Source organism: Piliocolobus tephrosceles, chromosome 3 (assembly GCF_002776525.5).
Source record: "Piliocolobus tephrosceles isolate RC106 chromosome 3, ASM277652v3, whole genome shotgun sequence".
In the NCBI taxonomy this organism is placed as follows: domain Eukaryota; kingdom Metazoa; phylum Chordata; class Mammalia; order Primates; family Cercopithecidae; genus Piliocolobus; species Piliocolobus tephrosceles.
This window is the reverse complement of record NC_045436.1, coordinates 137258755-137281670: the sequence shown is the minus strand read 5'-3', so window position 1 is coordinate 137281670 and position 22916 is coordinate 137258755. Positions and strand designations below refer to the sequence as shown.

At 34.5% G+C, this 22916-nt stretch overlaps 1 protein-coding gene across 1 annotated transcript in view; it reads right to left on the bottom strand.

The window, feature by feature from the left end:
* FRYL (FRY like transcription coactivator) overlaps nucleotides 1-22916 on the bottom strand; it is a 286322-nt gene that overhangs the window by 142688 nt on the left and 120718 nt on the right. The window lies entirely within an intron of this gene.

Below are 22916 nucleotides of genomic sequence, written 5' to 3'. Positions count from 1 at the left end.
TCTACCACAGTCCATTTTGTCTATTTCACTTGTCACTTTCTAACATACTAACATATTTATAATTCAATTACATATCATGTATATTATATACTGTTTCTCTCTCCATCCTACTAATGTGAAAGTAAGAACAGGGATTCTCTTTTTGTTTTTGTTTTTGTTGTTGTTGTTCACGGTAAATCCCAAGTATCTAGAACAATGCCTAGCATAGATTAGGTGCACAGTATTTGCTGAATGAATGAATGGATTCTAATCAGAGAGTCAAATTCAATAAAGGAAATAAAACAGATGTGAATAAATGAAACAGGAATGGGACTGGGGAACTGAAAAACAACACTACTTTGGAAAATCTGCTCAGTGAAGACCTCACTGCAGAAGCTACATTTAAACTTAGGCCTAAATGATTTTTAAAATGAGGGAGCAAGACAAAGCACCAGGAATAGAAAACACAAGACTAAATGTGCATGGTTAAAAAACAGAAAGACCAGTATGGCTGGCACTTAAGGGAAGAAGCAGAGGTGGAAGGGGATATGCGATAAGGTCAGAATCAGTAGTCAGGGAGCAAGTCACAGAAGACCTTTAAGAATTTTGTAAGAAAATTAGATTTTATTCCAAATGCAATTAAAATTCAGTGGAAAGCATTAATATGGAGAGAGATAGGATCTGGCTTTCTCTTTATAAAAATCTCTCTGGCACCTCTGGAGAATCGATTGAAAGAGGAAAAATGTAGACCCAGGGAAGCCATTATAGACATCTAGGTGAGATAATCGCAGCTTGGACTAAGAGGATGGTAACAGCACAGGAAAGAAAGAAAAGTATTTAAGACTTGTCATATATTAGTGGGTTAATCAGTGAAGTGAGAGAAAGGAACTAACGATGACTCACAGCATTTTTACTTGAATCACTCAAAGGATAGTGGTGCCATTTACTCAGATGGAGATGACACGGTGCTGGCAAATAGTAAGCTGCATCAGGCTTGGCCCCAAAAGAAGACACACCACTGCATGCTGTGTGGCTTCACCTACTCTGTTCTTCTGACCGCCTGGGCAGCCTACTTGACTTCCTACATACAAGTTTTCCAGTCACCTCCATATCGATCCCATATGTTGTTATGTCGATCCCATATCCTCTAACTTCAGCTTATGTTGCCTTTTTCGACTTAAAATATTCATGGAGAAATTGTAAGTCTGTGCTTCTCCACCTCAACCTGAACTCCAGAGACTGCCCTTGAACCCCTTCCTTTAAAGAGGAAGCAGAACACAATTACTCAAATACTGATTTCCTGTGTTTGTGTCTATGTGTATATAACTATAGGCTAATAAATTTGTTCTAAATACATAAATTCAAAACTTACTAAAAACTTTTTCTGTCAAATTAAAAATAAACTTAGTCTACCACATAGGTCAAAATATACAAATCTGTAAAAGTAATCTAAAGAACATCACAAACTGTTAATATTATATCTAAAATAAGTACCTTTGTATCATATCAAGTTAAAATACATTATGTACTGTATTCTAGAGCTAAAATTATATAATAAAACTCAAAACAAAAACTCATAGTCCTCTGAACACAGTGTACATTATTTTAAACAATGACCTGTTTGTTTACTCTGTTTCATGATCCAACATTGTGTATTATCAAAGAGGGAATCTGTTAACAAATGTCATTGTGGAAAAAAAGAAGAGCTCTCAAATTTTTAAAAAATTATTTTGGATCATTAAGAGTACTATAATTTAACTTAAGGTAGTGGATACAAACTATATCTTTTCCTTTAATTAAGATTCATAAGGTTATAACAGTTACAAAGTTTCTCCAGCTTTAACTTTACAGTAAATGTAACTAAACAAGAACCTTATAAAAAAAATTAAAAAAAAAACCAGAACCTTATAACTAACCTAGTACTTCAATTCTAAATTTTAATGAAGTAAAAACTTTTAAAATGACATTTTAGCTTTTAAACATTTTTCCTACAAAGAAAAAAACTTTACTTAAAATGACTTCACAAATAACTTGCCTTTACTGTTACTTTCTTAAAAATAAAGCATAACCAAATATTCCTAGGTCTCATAATTGCATACATTAAAAAATTCGCCAAGAAAGCCAAAAATTTTACGCAAACCTTTACTTATAAGTTATCTGTCAAGATAAAAATACTTCATTTGATAACTCAAATTTTTATGAAAAAAACAAATGTTTTTGATTAAATAATTTATTTAAATTTTATTTCTTCATAGATGTTTAATAAATGCTTGTTGAAATTATTAATATAAAAAAGTAATAATGAATGGATCTACCGATTGAAATTTCAAACTAAATTTCAAATTTTATTTTATTCAAAATAAATTATTTTTATAATCTAATATAAACAGAATGCTAAACAGATCTTTGAAATTACATTATCAAAAAATACCAAATGGCACAGGAAAGTGTTCAGAATACAGTATTAGGTGAATAAAGATCCTAAGACTATGTATATAAAACCAAAGTAAAATTAGACAGCAGGAAAAAACATGTGGGCATATAATAAACACACAGTTAATCACTTTTGTTTCTACACACAAAGCTGCGATGAAATCAACTAGCAAAACACCCATACCCCTAAACTGAAATAAGGACAAGGACATGAACAAACAAGTTACAAACAATAAAATGGAGGAGTCCAGTAATATTTAATTTCATTAATATTCTGAACACAAATAAAAATCAGGTAACATTTTTCATCCATCAAAGTTGTCCCCTTCAACTTTATATTTCATCATAATGTTCAGCCTTAGTAAAGACATGTGAATTCTTTTCATTTTCTGCTAATAGGAGAGAAACGGGGATGATCACTCCAAGCAGAAGAAGAAGGGCTAGCTTCCATATAAGTAGATTAAGTTAAGTTATCTGACTGCTTGCATTAAATACCTTATAATGGTAAGTTGTAATATTTCTCTACATGCTAACCCAAAATTTTGAAAGATTTATGTAAGCCTATGAGAGAAGAAAGACATAACTGTTAAGATAAGTCTTAAGACTGCAATTCAAGCATTGAATTACAAACTGGAAAAAATCTCATGTCATATTAAACATACTTGGAATATAAATCTACTAAACTCTAACTGCTAATAATAAGAATAAAACAGGACCTGAATAATTAAAATTTGGGAATCTAAAAGTTAACATTCCTGCTCTGTCTCTTAAAGCTCAAATAAAAACTAAGTATCAGTATTTTTGGATGGCTTACGCTCTCCATAGCACTGTATTTAGTATATTTAATAAAACAATTGTCTTTTTCACGCTGATGAGACTCCTAAACCATTACAAAATAAATTTAAATTCAGTCAAAAAGAAGTGAAAAGTGAGAAGAGAAATAATGTATAACTCTTACAATTAGGTGTGTCTGAGTTCATTACAGCAGCAGATTTCTGCTGTTTTCTGACTCCATTATGCTTTTATACACAACATTCTGAATAGTAACAGCCCTCAACAGACACACTGGTTCTCAACAATTGGGGTATTTTAAAATCCCTACAGGTAGATGTGGTCTAAAATAACCACAGTGAAGACTGTGGAAGCTGCCTCTAGCTTCCTCACCCCCAAGAAGAGGTCTTTAAGGATTTAAAAAAAAAAAATCTTTGTGCTACTACCTCATAGCCACAAACTTACACAGGTACACACATATTATATGCATATATTTATGAATAGATTTACATAACAGAAATTTTTACATAACATACAATTGCTTAGTATTACAATAATTATTATTTATACATCATACTGTCTAATAATAAAACTTTTGATGACTATCTACAAAAGAAAAAGTAGAAGGTAAAGGCTTTGGAACAAGAACAAAAGTAAAAAATATCTGTGACTTTACAATCAGATACCATCTCACGCCAGTTAGAATGGCAATCATAAAAAAGTCAGGAAACAACAGATGCTGGAGAGGGTGTGGAGAAACAGGAACGCTTTCACTGCTGGTGGGACTGTAAATTAGTTCAACCATTGTGGAAGACAGTATGGCGATTCCTCAAGGATCTAGAACCAGAAATAACATTTGACCCGGCAATCTCATTACTGGGTATACCCAAAGGATTATAAGTCATTCTACTATAAAGACACATGCACACGTATGTTTATTGTGGCACTGTCCACAATAGCAAAGACTTGGAACCAACCCAAATGTCCATCAATGATAGACTGGGTAAAGAAAATGTGGCACATATACACTATGGAATACTATGCAGCCATAAAAAAGGATGTGTTCATGTCCTTTGCAGGGATATGGATGAAGTTGGAAAACATTCTCAGCAAACTAACACAAGAACAGAAAACCAAACACCGCATGTTCTCACTCATAAGTGGGAGTTGAACAATGAGAACAAAAGGACACAGGGAGGGGAACATCATACACTGGGGCCTGTTGCAGGGTGGGAGGCTAAGGGAGGGATAGCATTAGGAGAAATACCTAACATAGATGATGGGTTGATAGGTGCAGCAAACCAACATGGCATTTGTATACCTATGTAACAAACCTGCATGTTCTGCATGTGTATCCCAGAAATTAAAGTAAAATTAAAAAAAAAAAAAAATCTGACTTTAAAAAGCAAACACAAAATTTTTAGTTTAGAAAGCAGCCTACCCCCCAAATTAATTGGTATATATCAACAAACTTCTTCTGAAGCTTATATGCAAAGGCAAATAACCCAGAACAGCCAGCACAATATTGAAGCAGAAGAAAAATGTCAGAGGACTGACAGGATGTGACTTCAAGAGTAATCAAGACAGTATGGTACTGGTTAAAGAACAGACTAACCAATCAATGGTATAGAATAGAGAGCCCAGAAACAGATCCACACAAATACTATCAACTGATCTTTGACAAGTAAGCAAAGGCAATTCAATGAAGAAATGAGACCTTGCCACAAATAATAGTGTTGGAACAACTAGACATCCACATGTTAAAAAGAAAAATCTAGATACAGAACTTATACCTTCCACAAAAATTAACTGAAAATGGATCATAGATCTAGATGTGAAATGCAAAACTATTAAACCCCTAGAAGATAGGAGAAAATCTAAGTGATCTTGGGTTTGACGGGTGACTTTTTAGTCAAAACCATGATCCAGGACAAAAAAAGTATTAAAATGAAGCCTCGAGCTCTGCAAGACACTGTTAAGGGCATGAAAAGACAAGCCACAGATTGGGAGAAAAAAATTGCAAAATACATACTTGATATAAGACTGGTATACAAAATACATAAAGTACTCTTAAAACTCAACCACCAGAAAACAAACAACACAAGTAAAAAATGGGCACCAGATTTAATATACCTTACCAGAAGAAGACATATAGATGGCAAATAAGCATATGAAAAGATGGGCAACCTCATATTTCTTCAGGGAATTGCAAATTAAAACAATAATGATACACTACTACATGCTGAATTAGAATGACTAATGTCCAAAACTGACAACACCAAATGCTGGTGAGGACATGGAGCAACAAGGACTGTCATTAATTACTGATGGGAATGCAAAATAGTACAGACACTTTAAAAGATAGTTCGGTCATTTTTTTTCAAAACTAAACATATTCTTACCACACGATCCAGGAAACATGCTCCCTTGTATCTACCCACAGGAGCTGAAGACGTATGTCCACAAAAAATCTCCACATGGATGCTTACAGCAGCTTTATTCATAACTGTTAAAACTTGGAAGCAACCAAACTGTCATTCAGTAGGTGAATGGATACACTGTGATATATTCAGACAATGAAATATTACTCAGTGCTAAAAAGAAATGAGTTATCAAGTTATGTAAAGACATGAAGGAACCTTAAGTATATATTTCTAAGTGAAAGAAGCCAATCTGAAAAGGCTACGTACTGTATGACTACAACTATATAACATTCTGGAAAAGAGTCAATAAAAAGATCAATGATTACCAGGGCTTGGGAGAAGGGAGGAATGAATAGGTGGAACACAGTATTTTTAGGGCAGTGAAACTCCTCTGTAGGACAATATATGGTGGATACATGTCATTATACATCTGTCAAAACCTACAGAATGTGCAACCCAAAGAGTTAACTGGAACGTAAACTTTAGTTAATAATAATGTCTCAATATTGTTTCATCAATGGTAACAAACATACCACACTAAAAGGCAGAAATTGGGAGTGGAGGGAGCGTATGTGAGAACTCACTATGTTCTACTCAAGTTTTCTGTAAACCTGAAGTTATGTTAAAAAATAAAGCTGATTAATTTACAAAATAAAAGTCAAAGAAAAGAATAACAAGCCTCTCCTATCCCTGTCAGCCAGAACCAAAGTGCCTGGGAAGAGTGAAAATAAACAACAGCTCAAGCTGGAGCTTAAAACAACAACATACTTGGATCACGCTCAAAGACAGTTCACAGTTTATAAGTCAATTAAAATGAAAATGTCAAAAACACCAATCGGCTTATATGGCAGACAGATTAAAAGTAGTAAACAAAAAAAGCAAAATCAGCATTGGGGAATAAGAGCAAATAGCAAATTTCAACTTCTGGTGAGGTCAGTTGAACTGGTGTCAGTACCAGACCTTTCAACTACCTATCCAGAAGAAAACTGTACATTTGAAAGCAACTAATGTGAAGAGGAATAAAGGAAATATAAGTAATGTGTATGCTGTGTGTGTTGAGAGTTGTAATCAGAAAATATCATTTGATGTACAGATATAGCTTATCAAGAGCAGAGAGTGGGCTTTAGAAGGCAAGGATACCTCAAAATTCCTCCATGTTAGTGAAAAGCATACCAGATGCTGTTTATTTCCAGTGGGAACAAAACATAATTTAATATATAAAATATTATCTTTTTAGTCTAACAAATCTATTCTTATTTCAAGTAATATGCTGGTAAATGGCTCTCTTGAAAACAAAAGGCAGGGGAGAGGGTCCCAATTTGTAGCTTTTGCCAATATCCCTGGTATAAATATTCATACCCCAGAGGCTCTTAAGCCACTAATGGCTTAACGACTGGCTTGTAGGAATTAGATCCAGAACATCACTCCTAGTTATAGTGTATTTATGATGAAGAAACTGACTCCAAATTAAAGCTACTGTCACGTGGGAGTGGCAGCGCTGGAACACAAACTTGGGTCCTGGTTGCTAAGAACTTTCCCATCAATAACTTCATTTCTTCCATAATCACCAAATGCGGATGGATGCTTCTCTGCTTTAAAGATCCAAATTCTTATCATACTGTTTGCTTAAAATAAATATTTCCCAAATCTAATATTTTGGTTGTATCTTCTAATTCATTTGCTTAAAAAGAGCAAAAAAGTCTCCCCATTTCGATTAACTACTTATCTATATTTTAATTCTTCTTCAGTTCGCTTTATTTGTTCTATTTAAATTTGTCATCCAATTGTAACTTATTTGAGTTACTGATACAAAATAAAGATTTTATCTTTTTTCCTCAATATTTAATCAATTCTCTTGGGTTCATTTACTGAAATTCTGTCACTGATTTACTCACTATCATAAACTAAATCCATACTCAAATATGCTTTTCTAGGCTTTCCATTCTGCTCATTAAAAATCTGTGTTTGTGTTAGTACCAGACTTTTAATTGTTACACCTTTATAATAGGTTTTATTATTTGTAGAGACAAATATTCCTATGTATTCACCATCTTCAGTTATTGTCACTCATACTTTCAAGCTTACACATACCTTCACAAACTTATGTGAAAAAAACTTGACATCTTTATATTATAAAACTTTTTGGCTTTTGACACACCTCCATTAACTCATCTTCTTTTGTGTACCTAGAGAAAAAAAAAATGTATACTTTCCTTCAGAGGAGAGATCTAACTCTTATTAATTCTATTCCTAAATACTTTATGTTTCTATTTTGTGCAAATGAAATCATTTTCCCTCACTATCCAATTCAATGTTTTTGCTTCTGGTTCCATTTCAATGGACAGAAAAATTATTACTTCTGCTTGTTCTTTGGACAGCTGTCCCTAAAACGTTTATTTATCCTAAACTGTTCTCATTGAAAAGAGTTTCTAAACATAGAAGTCCTATGACATCTTTGGCATATGTCCATTGTTTTTTACTTGAGGTCTACTACAGAAGTATCACTTATTGTAAAGCTCAAGAAAAATGACATATCGTCCAAATAATCCATTATTCACTCAGCTATAGTTTCCTTGAGGTTATTATTTTCTTGTGCTTTTTTGGTAACCTTTGGGAGCTCAGCTAAGAAACTATTCTAAAAACCTAGAGATAATGAAGTATTTTAAAAATGTGCATAGACCTGGGAGCCAGAAGACAAGGGCTCTAGATTTGACTTGGCTACTCATTATCGTTATAATCTTGGTCAAATTTAACCTCTTTTGCTTCCCTTCTAGCAAATTAACAAGCTGAATTACATTGCAACCATGAGTATATGTAAGAACAAGAATGTTGTTTTCATTTTTGTTCTCCACTCCTCCCCGCAAACAAATATTCACTGCCAGTGAAAAAGCTATTGTGGCTGCCTTTCTCCTTGAGCTGGAAATGGACCTGCAAATCAACATAAAATAGTCCTGTAAACACCAGAATCCTGTAGGACCTCATCCAGCAAACATACCTGGACCCAGGGACTGGGGGAGGTTGACAACTACATGGAGATGTGTAGCCCTTTTCTCTGACTGCTATGAAGCTGAGCAGAATCGAAAAAGATGGGATAAGTTCTCTGTAGCTCAGAGGGTGAGATGATGAGAAAAGACAAGAAGCAACGGGGCTCCGTCCTACTATCTTAACAGGCTTTTAACTGCTGCTAGCTTAGGCTACTTTCCCTTCCATCACTCTTGGGATTGCTTCTTAAAAGACGGTAGCAGTCTGACCTACACTCAATTAGCAAACAAAGTAACAAAACTGTGTACACCTAATGGTATCCAGCAGCCAGAGACAAAGAAAACAAATAAAATATTTAACAAACATCAGCAGCAAATAATATAGGCTTCAAAACAAACCTATTTCGATTAAAAACAGAAACTAAAGTGCTGATTTTTGCCTTGCTATTCAACACCATCCTGGAGATTGTAAGTAAATGAAATAATATTAAAAAATTAAATCACTGTTACCAACATTAAAAAAGATATGAAACTTTATTAACTAGCAATAATCACCTAGAAATAGAAATTGATTTTAAAAAAACTTCTATTCACAAAAATAAAATCAGTAGAAATAAATTTAATAAGAAAAGCATAGGACTTTATACAGAAGAAATGACAAGCGCTTCTTAATATAAAAGATATAAAGGAAGATCTGAACATGTGGAAAGACACAGTCATAGATGTAAGGATTTATCATGTGTCAATTTTCATAAAATTAATATACTAATTAGCAAAGCTCCAACTAAAAAAAAAAATTTTTTTTTTTGACATGAAGTTTTGCTCTTATTGCCCAGGCTGGAGTGCAATAGCATGATCTCGGCTCACTACAACCTCTGCCTCCCAGGATCAAGCGATTCTCCTGCCTCAGCCTCCCAAGTAGCTGGGATTACAGGCATGCACCACCATGCTGGCTAATTTTGCATTTAGTAGAGGCAGGGTTTCTCCATGTTGGTCAGGCTGATCTCGAACTGCCGACCTCAGGTGATCTGCCTACCTCGGCCTCCCAAAGTGCTGTGATTACAGGTGTGAGCAACCGCGCCCAGCCATCCAACTATAATTTTGATACTATTTTGTCTAGGTTTATTGGATAAATCTATATTACAGTATACATGGAGGAATAAACACTCAAGAAAAGCCGAAAAAGTTACTTTAAAAAATACAAAGAATATTTTTTGAAATCAACTATAATCAGAACATAACTATAATCAAGACATATATCAGAACATAGTATGATTATATCAGAACACAATATAACAATAATCAACACAGTAGGCATAAGTGTAGATAAATCAGATAATTAAAAAAAAAAAAAAGGGAGAGAGAGAAAAGAGAATCCCCTGCATTACAGAGTAAGAATTCACATTGGCAAAATTAGAAGGGAAAAGATTATTTAGTAATAATGTTGAAACATCTGGTAATTCATCTAAAGAAAAAATAAATATACTATACTCAACAACCAAAGTCCATCAGATTCCAAACCTGACTGGATAAAACAAACAAACAAAAAAACCAAAGTCCAGATGGACATGAAGTTAAAAATTCATTTTTCAAAACCTTAGAAAAACTTAGGAATCTTCCTATATAATCAAGGGGTGAAAAGACCTGTAGCCTAGAGAGCAAACCCCAAATTGTATATTTTTTAAAGATAAATGCCTTTAACCAAATACAAATTTAAAATATTTAGGGTAAATGATACCATAAACAAGACAAAGTTGGAGAAATATTTATACTGTAGATAACAGAAAATATAAAACATTCAAAGAGTTCTTATAAAATAACAAGAAACAGACAACACAATAAAGAAAAGGTGCCACATATATACCATGGAATACTATGCAGCCATAAAAAAGGATGAGTTTGAGTCCTTTGTAGGGACATGGATGCAGCTGGAAACCATCATTCTCAGCAAACTATGGCAAGAACAGAAAACCAAACACCGCATGTTCTCACTCATAGGTGGGAACTGAACAATGAGAGATCACTTGGGCTCAGGAAGGGGAACATCACACACCGGGGCCTATCACAGGGAGGGGAGAGGGGGGAGAGATTGCATTGGGAGTTATACCTGATGTAAATGACGAGTTGATGGGTGCTGATGAGTTGATGGGTGCAGCACACCAACATGGCACATGTATACATATGTAACAAACCTGCACGCTATGCACATGTTCCCTAGAACTTAAAGTATAATAAAAAAAAAAAAAAAAGAAAAGGTGCAAGATATACATAAGCAATTCACATAACAGCAAGTCTAAAAAGGCAACAGGCATATGAAAAAAATGTTCCAACAGTGTACCCAGAAAATGCAAATTAAACCAGCAATGGGCTTTTATTTTATATATATATCAGATTGGCAAATACTAAAAAGAATACTTATATCACCTACTGCAGGTAAGGTACAGGGAAATGAAACATTTAACACAGCACGGACAAAAAGGTAATGCCCTGTGGAAAAGGTGTTCTTAAAAGGATAAATATTTTGGCCCCTAGAACAGGGCATACATTTCTTTGATCTTCAGGCTCTCTGTGCAAACTTCTGATAATAATTTAGCTTTGTATAAGCTTATCCCACAAGGAGAGCAAAGGATGGCCTGCCAACTCTAGCATTAATATCCACTTGGCATATTTCTCACTGTAAATTAGTAAACTGGCAAATATATAAGAATTTGTCTGTCATATTGTTTATGATGATTCCACCCACGGAAAAGATTTCATATATACTCTCAGCATTCTGACAATGCTAAACTTTCTGACTTGACCCAGAACTTTGCTGGCCATCTCTAGCCATACCTTAAGTCAGAATCAAAATCTTTGGAGTGGCGCCCAGGCATGTGTTATGTTTTTGAAAGCTCCCCAAGCTGATTCTAATATGCAGCCAGGGTTGTGAACTATATTGCCTTACCCTATTCTTCTAAAATGGAACAGTTGGCTCTATACAATAATTTTACTTAAAGTTAATTGTGATCATTAAAAGGTTTCAAGAGCACCACAAATAAGGAAACCTGTAATTATAATACCACAAATAAGAGCCATCAAGTAGTTCTATTCTAACCATATTAAAGCCCTACACATCAAATCATGGCAATACAATGCCCTTGCACTCTCTACATAAAAACACACTACTAACCTTATCTTCAACGATATTACTAAGGCTATGTTACTGGAATCATCTTTTTATTTTCTTCCATATAGTCTCCCTATAATAAAAATTTCTCATTCAGATATTGTTCCAAAATCATTTATATCATTTAAATAATCAGCTTATTTTAAAGAGAAAAGGATCAACTTAATGTATCAAATGTAAGTCTGTATTTGTTATATTGTTACTATATTGCATGATAATGGATATTAATAATTCATTCCTCATTTTTTATGAATGCTTTGACTACTTTCTGTGTCACATATCAATAATGTAACTGAAAATACAGCTTATAAAACAATTTACAAGATTTTCTATGACATTTACAAGTCATCACCTTCTGGAAAGAACAGGTCTGACAATTTGGAAATTCTATTCTATAGCCTTCCCCATTCAAATGAATTTCTCTTTGATTATCTTTCTGTTAAAACCCTTAAAACTTTAATTATTTAGCAAAATTTTAAAAATTGGAAAAAGCACGCTTAATGAAAACCAACTAATAGATGTAAAATTGTCAAAAATTCCATCAAACAGGCAATGTCCTGTGGTATCACACATCAACAGACTAGGAAGAATAACCAAAAAAACACGACCCGTTCTCATCCTGCAAAAGGCTAGCAAACCTGTTTTATCAATGTGACAATGCAACTGCAGAACACTTACTTCCAGAAAAGAAGACTAAGAGTTTGACCAGTAGTGGAATAAGCCAGAGCCCAGTGCTTTGAGACTTTGGCACAGGCTATGCCTATAATAGGCAAGACAGCTGGCAGGTATAATACTTAAAATATTAAGCCATCAGTACAGAGGGGCTATCAGAAGAGCTACAGCCAGAAAGATGCCTAATGACTGAACACCAGCATTATTGGAGGTCATAAGGTATCTAACTATGGAGGCAGAAGATGGTACCTAGAGAATATGATAACAGGTAAAAAGCACCAGGGAGGTCCAGCAGAACAGCAGATGTTATCCTGGCAAACAGATGAATAATGTAAAGTTTATGAACAGGAAATATATAGGCACGCAGCTAGGGAGGTAGGTTTAATCAACAAAAAGGTAACAGCAGAACTTCATTCTCTTCAAGATCAGAGCAGAGTTCCACATTTGAAGGAAATGGAATACCAAAGTTTGATCAGGAAAGGTTCAGGAACGAAGAGATACCAATAATTACAGATGGAGGCTTTGACACAAGAATGGATAGCCCAGATACCACAATTGAAGAACAAAGTCAGTTCCAAATCTGTAGTGAGGCTGGGCTGATGGTAAGTCACTTGAACTAATGAACTAGGGCTGTACCAAACTCCCCATGTTAGCACAGGATAGGACCCAGGGCCTGCTATAAGACTGAGTCTATATATGAGTACTACAGCAGGTACAAACAGAGAAAGGTCATGACAGAAATGTTAATAAAATAGAGGGTCAAATTTAACAGAGATATTATTCTGGCCTGTTTGCATATTCTCAGTCACCTGACCCATTTGGATACTCTCAGTCACCTATGAATATTGTGACCATCTATGTTGGATTTTCTTGATTTTAAATCTCATTAGTAAACTATGTCTTTAATATTTATCAATAAAAATTTTTAAAGCATATTGTGAAACCCAAATACATAATGAGTCCGATAATCACACACTGTACCTCTCATAACACTAAATGTTTAGTCTCGAAAATGGAATGTTTCCTTTCTCAAATGAGGTGAACCTAGCTTAAGAAGCTAGAATTAAAAAAAAAAAAAAAAGATAAAGCAGGCCCATGACTCTAAATCCAATGACACTTGGAGCTAGAAATCCCACTTTTCAGGGACCATCAAGAAAAGTTCACGTTGTTACTAAACAGTATAATGAGCTGGCTTTCTTGTCACGGATCTAGTTCTCAAAGCAGACACATTCATCTGAGGGATGATAAGAGTATTCTAACAATAAGCAATAGGTGACTCTTTTCCACTATGACCAACATTATCTCTCAACAGATACATTTCTGAAACTGATGTCAAGGATAATGTAAATGACCCTACAAAATTAGTTGTGCAAACAGCTAGTTAAAAATCTCCTTTACCTCCTGTACCTAACCCAAGACCTATTTTTCCTACCTCTTAAATATCTCCCTTAACTATGATGAGCTAATATTTTGTGAAGTGCTTAGAAGAGTACCTACGCATGTCGTGGGTATTATATATTTGTTTGCTAAATAAATAACATTTCTTCCATTTGTTCAACCTTTATCTCACATGTGGTCTATTTCAATAGCATCCTAACTTGTCTCCTCGCACCACCCCAAAGACAGAAACTTGATGAAATCACCCCAATCACTGTCGCAAAGTCCATCAATGGTTACCCATTTATTTTAGGATTAAGACCAAAATCCATAACAAGGTTTTTGCTATTCTACATGGTCTAGTCCTTGCTTAACTTTCCAGCTTCATTCCCACCATGCTCTCCATAGCTCTCTGCTCCAGCCAAACTGGCCATTCCCTCCAGCCTCTAGCAGTTGATATCCCTTCTGCCCCCCCACCTATCTCCCAAACTGTTAACTCTTTCTTCCTTCATATCTTGCTAAGGTATCACTTGATCAGGGAAGCCTTCAATTAAAATACGAAGCAGTAGAGAAAGTTAGCTAAAGAGTTTGAGTGTGGGATTTTCTGGGGGGTGAGGGAGTGTTCGTAGTGTTCTTTTGCTTATCTGAGCCCCAATTTACTACTCAATAAAATAGCAATTTATCAACTGAAGAATGGATAAACAAATTGTGATATATCCATACAATGGAACATTATTCAATACACGTTATGACATAAATGAACCTTGGAAATACAGGACGTGTAAGAACCCTGTCACAAAAGAACACCCATTGTATGATTCCATGTAAATGAATGTCCAGAATAGACAAATCCATAGTGACAGAAAGTAGATTAATGAGGTTTCTTTTTTAGATGATGAAAACGTTCTGCAGTTAGATGGTGGTGATAGTTGTACAATTTTGGAATACACTAAAAACTACCAAATTGAATACTTTATGAATTTTATAGCATGTGAATCTCACAATAAAGTTGCTATTTTGAAAAACAGCAATAACTTTCCTCTTGAGATTTTCATGCTGAAGGTTACAAGAGATTTAATGAATGCATGTGCATATAATGTGAGTATACATAGATACATGTGCAAACATTTACCACAATAACAGACCTATAAATACTTCAACAAATGGTATTATTGCAATCAAATAACACATAGATTTTAACTGAAATTTAGATGAATGTATAATGTGCTTTTGGGGGTTGGCTTTTACTATTTTTACAATCCAAAAAAAATCTGAGTATTAAAAACAATTTATGAACTTTTCTCATTGTGCAAAAATGCAAGTAATCTATGCAAATATAGTTTCTTAATATATCATATCTTATTCACATTTTAACTTATAAAATTATGGTTTAAGAAGGTCAATCTATTTTGTCTGTGATAAAAACTAAATTCTTTGCAACATCAGCTCTCATAAAATTATGAGTGCAAAATAAATTCTATAAATTAATATGCTTACAAGAGGTATTATATGGACAGTAAATGCATCTGTGATCTTAGCATTACACAAACAGATCTCAGTACTGAGCCTTGCTTTGTCTTATCAATTTTAGGGAACTAAGCCAATCTTTTAAATGACAACATCCTCACGACACAGCTGGTTTAACAGAATGTTCCTGATTCAGTTTTTAAAAGAAGTAATGCCTAAAACTGTTGGCACAAAGACAAAATCCTGAATTTAGGCCATATGAATGTCACTTCATTGTTGTTACTGAAAGAAATAAGCTCAACTATAATCAAACTTCAGCAGCACTGCATCAACATTCTGCCAGCTAAGCAGGCCCTGAAACCAGAGGGCCTCTAGCGACTAATATAAAACGTATCATTTAACATTAATACAAAGCATGCAAATGCATCTTATAAATAATAAACACTATTATAATTAATGATGAAGAACTATAATAATATATGCTGCTTTTAAGTTAGGTTTGATGACAAAACCCATAGATTTTTTTTCTTTTTCTTTTTTCTTCAGGAGGGTAGGGGAAACATTTGAAATATATAATTTATTTAATGGAAAAAATAGTTTGCATTTTTTTATAAAGGCTATTAATAAATCAGGTTTTTCTCTGTTCTTTCCAAGAAATTCACTAAATAAAATGTTATGAAATTTTATTTTTTTAATCACTAAAAAATCATTTTATGCATTCCTACTTCAGGAATTGTTCCCCTGAGAGACATTAGTAGCATAATATTAATAATCAAATTATAAAAGGGGTCATATATTTGTGCTCCTACCTTCTTTTCTATTATAAATTCATTCCGACAAAAATTATTGCAGCCCTACCCAATATCTTACTTGTGTGCACATTTATCAGAGCTTAAATAAGCATTAAATACACAAAGAACAAAAAGACAATCAACCAATACCCTCCAGAAGCTTACACTCAAGTAGCAGAGAAAGACATGAACAGGATGATGAGTATAATGATGCAATGATGTTTAAAGTGAAGAAGAGAACAGATGAAGCATTATGTGGCTGACTAAAGGAATAACGGGTCTTGAAAGAGGAGTAAAAATTATTGTGATGCAGGCAGAGAGATGAGGGGGTACATTCCAGGCAAAGGTAGCAGCAAATATGAAGGCACAGAATGCTTCCAGAACTGGCAAAGCATGGTGAGAACGGAGACAGGCAAAATGAGCAGAGGCTAGATGATGAAAGGCCTCCCCCTACGGGAGACAGAAACTCTGTTAGGTAAGGAGGGGAGGGACATGAAGAGCCAGCCTTTAAAAGGAACCCTTATCAGCAATGTGGAAGATGCAAACAGGACCAATACGGAAGCTGTGGCAATATTCCAGGTGATCACGAAGAGAGGCCTGAACTAGGGCAGTGGCTGTGGAGAGAAGGAGAGACTACGGAAATTTGAGTAGGCAGAATAGCAAGTTGCGGTCAAGGACCAAAACGGGTTGGGGTGAAAGAGGCGTGTTAACCAACCTCTGGTTTCTGGTTTGGGGAGACAGTGGATATCAGTACTACCTACCATCGTGGAGAGCATCCTATCATTCAACACCAAACTCAGAAAAATCCCTTTCCCTCTTAAGTCTCCACAACCCTGTAGTTCAATGTGATTCCTTCTTATTTTTTGTGTTTCCTTCTGTCACCCAGGCTGGACTACAGTGGCATGAACAGGGCTCCCGGGCTCAAGCAATCCTCCCGCACGTCAGCCTCCTGAGTAGCTGTGACCACACGCACCACACCTGGTGTGTGTGTGTGTGTGTGTGTGTGTGTGTGTGTGTGTGTGTGTCTGTGTGTGTGTCTGTGTAGTGGTAGAAACAGGATCTCAGGATCTCATTATGTTGCCCAGGCTGGACTCAAATTCCTGGGCTCAAGTGATCCTCTCACCTCAGCCTCCCAAAGTACTAGGATTACCAATGTGAGCTCCCGTGCCCAACAGACCAATGTGATTCCTTCTATCTCTGGACTCAAGTTTGTTTTATTTGTAACAGTCATTTGGTAAGTCACAGTGCACATACAACATTTCTCATTTGACTTCCTTACTATAACTTTTCACATATACTTTCTCTAAGCTCCTCGAGAGAAAGGAACACATTTTATACTTCTATCTGCCACAGCACAATAGTATACGCTCTAAAAATGCTGGTTGACTCAAAAGTGTTGATGTTATAAAAACATTCCTAGGAAGAACAGCTAACTACTATCCTTTTTTAGGGTCTTAATATTTTAACCCCTCCCCCCATGAGTTGTATTTAACTCTCTCATACAACAAAGATAAGTAAATACAAAGAAGACATCCACAGATACTGATGAAATAAAAACATTCTTCCACTTTCCAGGGCTACAGCAGACAAGGACAGAGCCCTTCTGAACACTGAGACTAGCAATTTCTTTCCAGTATTAACCTATTGCTTCAGAATGGTAAAAACACCTTCATGAGAAGTGTACTGTGAATGCCCAAGGGCAATGGGATACCCCAGACTGACTGAATCAGTGTATTACTAAGTGCTAAAAAAACAAAGGCTTTACAAACATCTGGTTTTGGTTCACTATTGGATTCAAGGAGTGCGATTAAACAAGATTTGGCTGTGGCTAGTTATAGGGTTCAGGCAACGACATGTAGAAATATTTGAATAGTCCCAAAACAAGATAACCACATAGTTCGCAAGTACCTAAACAAAGTTTTTACAAGGCAAGCTGCTGTGATATAACACTGTTCTTCTATAAGAACTTGTTAATTATAGCTTTATTCTCACTATAAAACTGTCTTACTATTTTTAAAAAAGTACATGGCGAGGATGGGAGAAGCAGTGGAACCAGTACTGAGAGAAAGATTAGAAACTACAGTCCAGTTTACTTGAGCAAAAATGTATTCTACATTACTGTCTCCCTTTTAACGAGTAAAAGTATTTAACTTTAATTAGTCAGTAATTACAATTCTCCCAATATTTTAACTATGTATATTCACTTAAAAACTTTCCTAGAACTAAGATAATTTTCTGCCATCTGGCACAACAATGTCTCCATATGGAAGAATTACTTACAGATCAAAAATAAAAGAAATAGAGAGATTGTAAATGCAGTATATTTGGCTGCATTTACAAACCTTCTCAAACTATATTCAATAAGACTTTATCTTAAGAGGGTTTTTGTTCTCATGTCAATATTTTCTCTTTTATATTATTTGTTTAAAAAACAAAACTACACAAAATAAATATTTTGGTAAAGAGTTAACCTGGAAAAATGTAAATTTAATTTCTGATATTTTATTCATTAGTTTGCTCAGGCACCAGCAGCACAGTTGGGAGCAAGAACAACTAGGTTCTATTCCAGTTCTTTGCCACTGTATGACCTTGGAAAAGTCACAATTTTTCTATACTTCAATTTTCTTTGACCAAAATCAAACATGATAATGGAACCTGTGTTTGCTTAATTCATGAGTTTGATATCGTATTACGATACTTTTTGCAAAAAAGTAAACAGACTATGGTAAGTGTTTTGAGATCTAGAGGGAACAAGTGTGATTGAAATATTGAACAAAAGCAATATTTCTGCCAAATTCATATGTTAGGAAGAGAGTTATGGACAGAATAATAGCTAAATGGCATCAGTTGTATGACTTAACTGAACTTTGAGATCTAAGTATATCATCCTGAATGTTATTTATCAGAAAATTTACTACATATGAAAATTACACTTCATAACTTCAATTAGAAGAATGAGGGAAAGCTATTATCATTATATTATGTTTCTAGTGTCTTAAGATAGCTGATGTTGATTCAAATAACATTCTGTGCTAACAGAAGTATGGAAGAGTACTGTTATCTGATAACCCTGCAGAGATTAGAATCTGTGGTCTTCTTCCCCCATCCCACCCCCCGCCCTCCATTTATGACTAATTGCGAGAAACTTTGTCAGAATAACACACATTACCAAGAAATTCAAGGCTGGTAAATTTTCATCAAAGAAAATTTAACTACTGATTTTACAACTGTCTGATGTGTGCATGTCTAGATTTTCTATCTTACTGATTACCATTCAAGAAAATATTCTTCATGCTATTTTCAACAGCTTTTAATCTATTTGGATTGGTCCAAAGAATCAGCATGCAAGGAATGGCAATGATAATAACACCTCAGCATTTTTTTTTTCATGTAGGAATATATACTTACAGCTGCTGCTCCAGGACTTTAACAAGGACTTTATGCTAATTTCAAAAAACACAGAATCCTGTAGACTCAACATAGTGTCTCAATCAGCTGCAAAAGCAGCAGTAGCAGCAGCAGCAGCAGCAGCAGCAGCAGCAGCAGCAGCAGCAGAAGCAGCAGCAGAAGCAGCAGCAGCAATGGTTTTGCCGTTCTATCTCTCCAAGCCGCTGTCCCTTCTCTTCTCACAGGCAGCAGAGTTTTGGCCCACAGTGCCTTGGCTTCATTACCATGCAGTCTTGCAGTGACGCACAACTATAGTGGAAATGCTGCTGAATGCAGATGAACTATCCAGTTGAATAAAAGCTTACGAGTTTATTATAAGTGCCCAGAAGGACACCCTCACCTTTCTTTATGCAGATATGCACATGGCCAAGATTATCTTCTCTGTTTATGTTACTGTTAACCAGTTTTGAGGAGCAGTGTCTCTAGCTGTGTAATCATGACTGCTAGTATACAGATAAGGGTAAGAAGCTCTGCCCTTGGGTACCAACTTTTCTCATTAAGGGCCTTAGAATCTAAAAATAAATAAATAAATTAGGATTTAGTATAAAATCTTTAAATCTTTTCCTTTAATAGCTGATGGGAAAAAAAAAAAAAAAAAAAACTGGAGGTATTTAACTGACTTCAATATCAGTTTCCTCTAGGTGACTTTAGTAGTAAATTCTCTCCACCCCTCTACACACCCAGGCAGTAAGCAGTGATTTTTTCAGCATGTTTGTGATGATGCAGAGTCCACTGTCTCACTTACCCCACTAGAGATCATGCTGGCTAATGAAATGAAAAGATGATGTAATGAACACTATGGCTGAGCCTCCATCAGCCTCTAAAACTGCTCAGCTCAGGACAAACTTTCCTCTGCTGCACGCAACTTATTCAAAAGAGATAACTGTATTATAATAATGGGATTAGTTAAAAATACAGTCTTCTATTCTTAATATAGCACATAATTCCCTTGAAAATCATATAGTCAAAATGTCAATGAACAGCAAGAAATCCTCTGGTCAAATAAAATACTAAACATTTGTAAAACTTTCTTCTATAGAAGCTGTTCTACACTGAAAGCAGATGCTGTTAAAGCCTAACTGCTCTTCAGTAGAAAACAGTAGAAAAATTGCACAACCAAAATGAACAAATAATATGTTATTATCAGAAGAAAAATGTCTTGGCCTCATATTAGTTTATTGTGACTTTGAAGGTCACATGTTTAGAGTTGTTTTTTTCCATATGTAGCAATACATTTGTACCAATCCATCTATAGCATTGTACCCTTTAAGTACACCAAGAATAAGGAAATGCAGTGATCAAAGTAGTAACTGAATAAATTTATTCACAGTCAAATGGCTAGTCACTGTATTAGAAGCTAAAATAACATCCTTTCACAAAAAAACTATTATACATTATGGGAAATTCATTAAGAGATATTCAGTGGTAGTGGTATTTTTTGGAAGGGGTGGGGGTCATTTGAAGGTATATTTTTTTCTCAGAGCAGTCCAAGAAATCTGGCCATCCCTACACCTAAAGTGACCTAAAAAGTAAATTCAAATCAGGAAGGCAAAGGCTAACCAACACAGAACCATAATACCACAATACTGTTGTTTGGGTACATCGCGATTAGAGACATTTCAGAATTAGTTTAGACACCAGGATTTCTCCTCATATAATGGAAAACATGCCTTAAGATGCTGAATGAAAAAAGTGCATCCCACAGCTCAGAAACATTACATACTATAATACATCCCATTCTTATACATCAACAATATATGTCAACATGCAAAATATTCCATGTTTTACAGAAACAAGTATAATTTTTCTTTCTGATTAATTTATCCCCCAAAGTGATTTCATAATACAATCCTCTTTTCATCAAACAGTTGTTAACAAATTCAGGAAATAAGCCAATTTAGACCCAAACTACACTGTTAAATGCCAGGGCTCAGAACTGAACCATGTCAGTAAGTACACAAGTTAGTAGGCGTTAAGTCTAGATATTTTGCCATATTCTTTGTACTCCTATTGAGCTAAGTCTATTACTATCATATGAATCTTAAAAGCTACTTACTACTATTTGGCTATAATGTTCCATCAAAGTAACTGAGGTTCATTCCCAGTAAACCTTTACAAACTATAACAAGCAAAAACTATTTGTCATACAGAATGTTAGAGTATGATAACTTTTGGGGGGAGGGAAGGGGTCAAATAATAGGCGATTTTCTCACAACTTTAATAAAAATGAATTGTCTTCTGCTTAAGTTTTGTCTACATGGGTCTATAAAAAAATCAGAACCTAAAGTTTCTTTTCTATCTAATCAGTCATATATATACATATATACATTATATATAATGTATCACTATATGCATATTATATATAATGTATCACTATATACATTATATAATGTATCACTATGTTATCAACACATGACTACAGTATACATTCATGAAAATTTGAATATATAATAAATATACATTCAAAATAAATTTAAATATATGTTATATAAATACATATATACTATAAATATGTTACATATAGTAAACATGTATGTTTTATATATTATATATAATTATATATGTATCAGTCATATATACATACATACACATATATAATATAATGCACATACGCATAATGTATATATTATATATAATGCACATATGACTGTATATACATTATATGTATATATCCATGTATAATCATGTATAATATATAATGTACATGTAATCATGTATAAGTACATATGTTCATACATATAATGTATAAGTCATATGCATTATATATAATGTATATATACATTATACATGTGTGCATTATATATATAATGTGTACGTATGTATATATGACTGATACAGATATATGTGTATATATAATGGATATATATGACTGACTGTATATATATATATATTTATCTCCCAGGCAAATTAATAGTTTCTTTGGAACACAAATGCAAGAAATTAATTTCAGAGCTTATTTTGGAAGTTCCATTTTACATCAGGGCTTTATCATACACACAAAGCAGGTGACTATGGCACTTCCCATTTATATGGAGACTAAGTCCATAGGCCTATGTGGGCAGAGCCTCATTCTCTCTCTGAACTCAATTCTGAAATGTAAAGAGTAAAATAAATAGTTACTATTTCAACCATTAATCACAAACATCTTAGCAAAGCTTAGTGGAATAAGTATTTTCTTTCTAATCCTTCCTAAACTTTTATCATCCAGATTAGCAAAGTATTAACTAGGATGACTACATATGCATCCAACCAATCAAACCTTTTAGATGATGATGGAAGAGTCCCACTATATTCTGAATGCTTTTACAATCCTTTGATTACTAATCCTATTTTGTTTTGTTTTGAAATGGGCTCTCATTCTGTTGCCCAGGCTGGAGTGCAGTGGCACAAACAAGGTCACTGCAGCCTC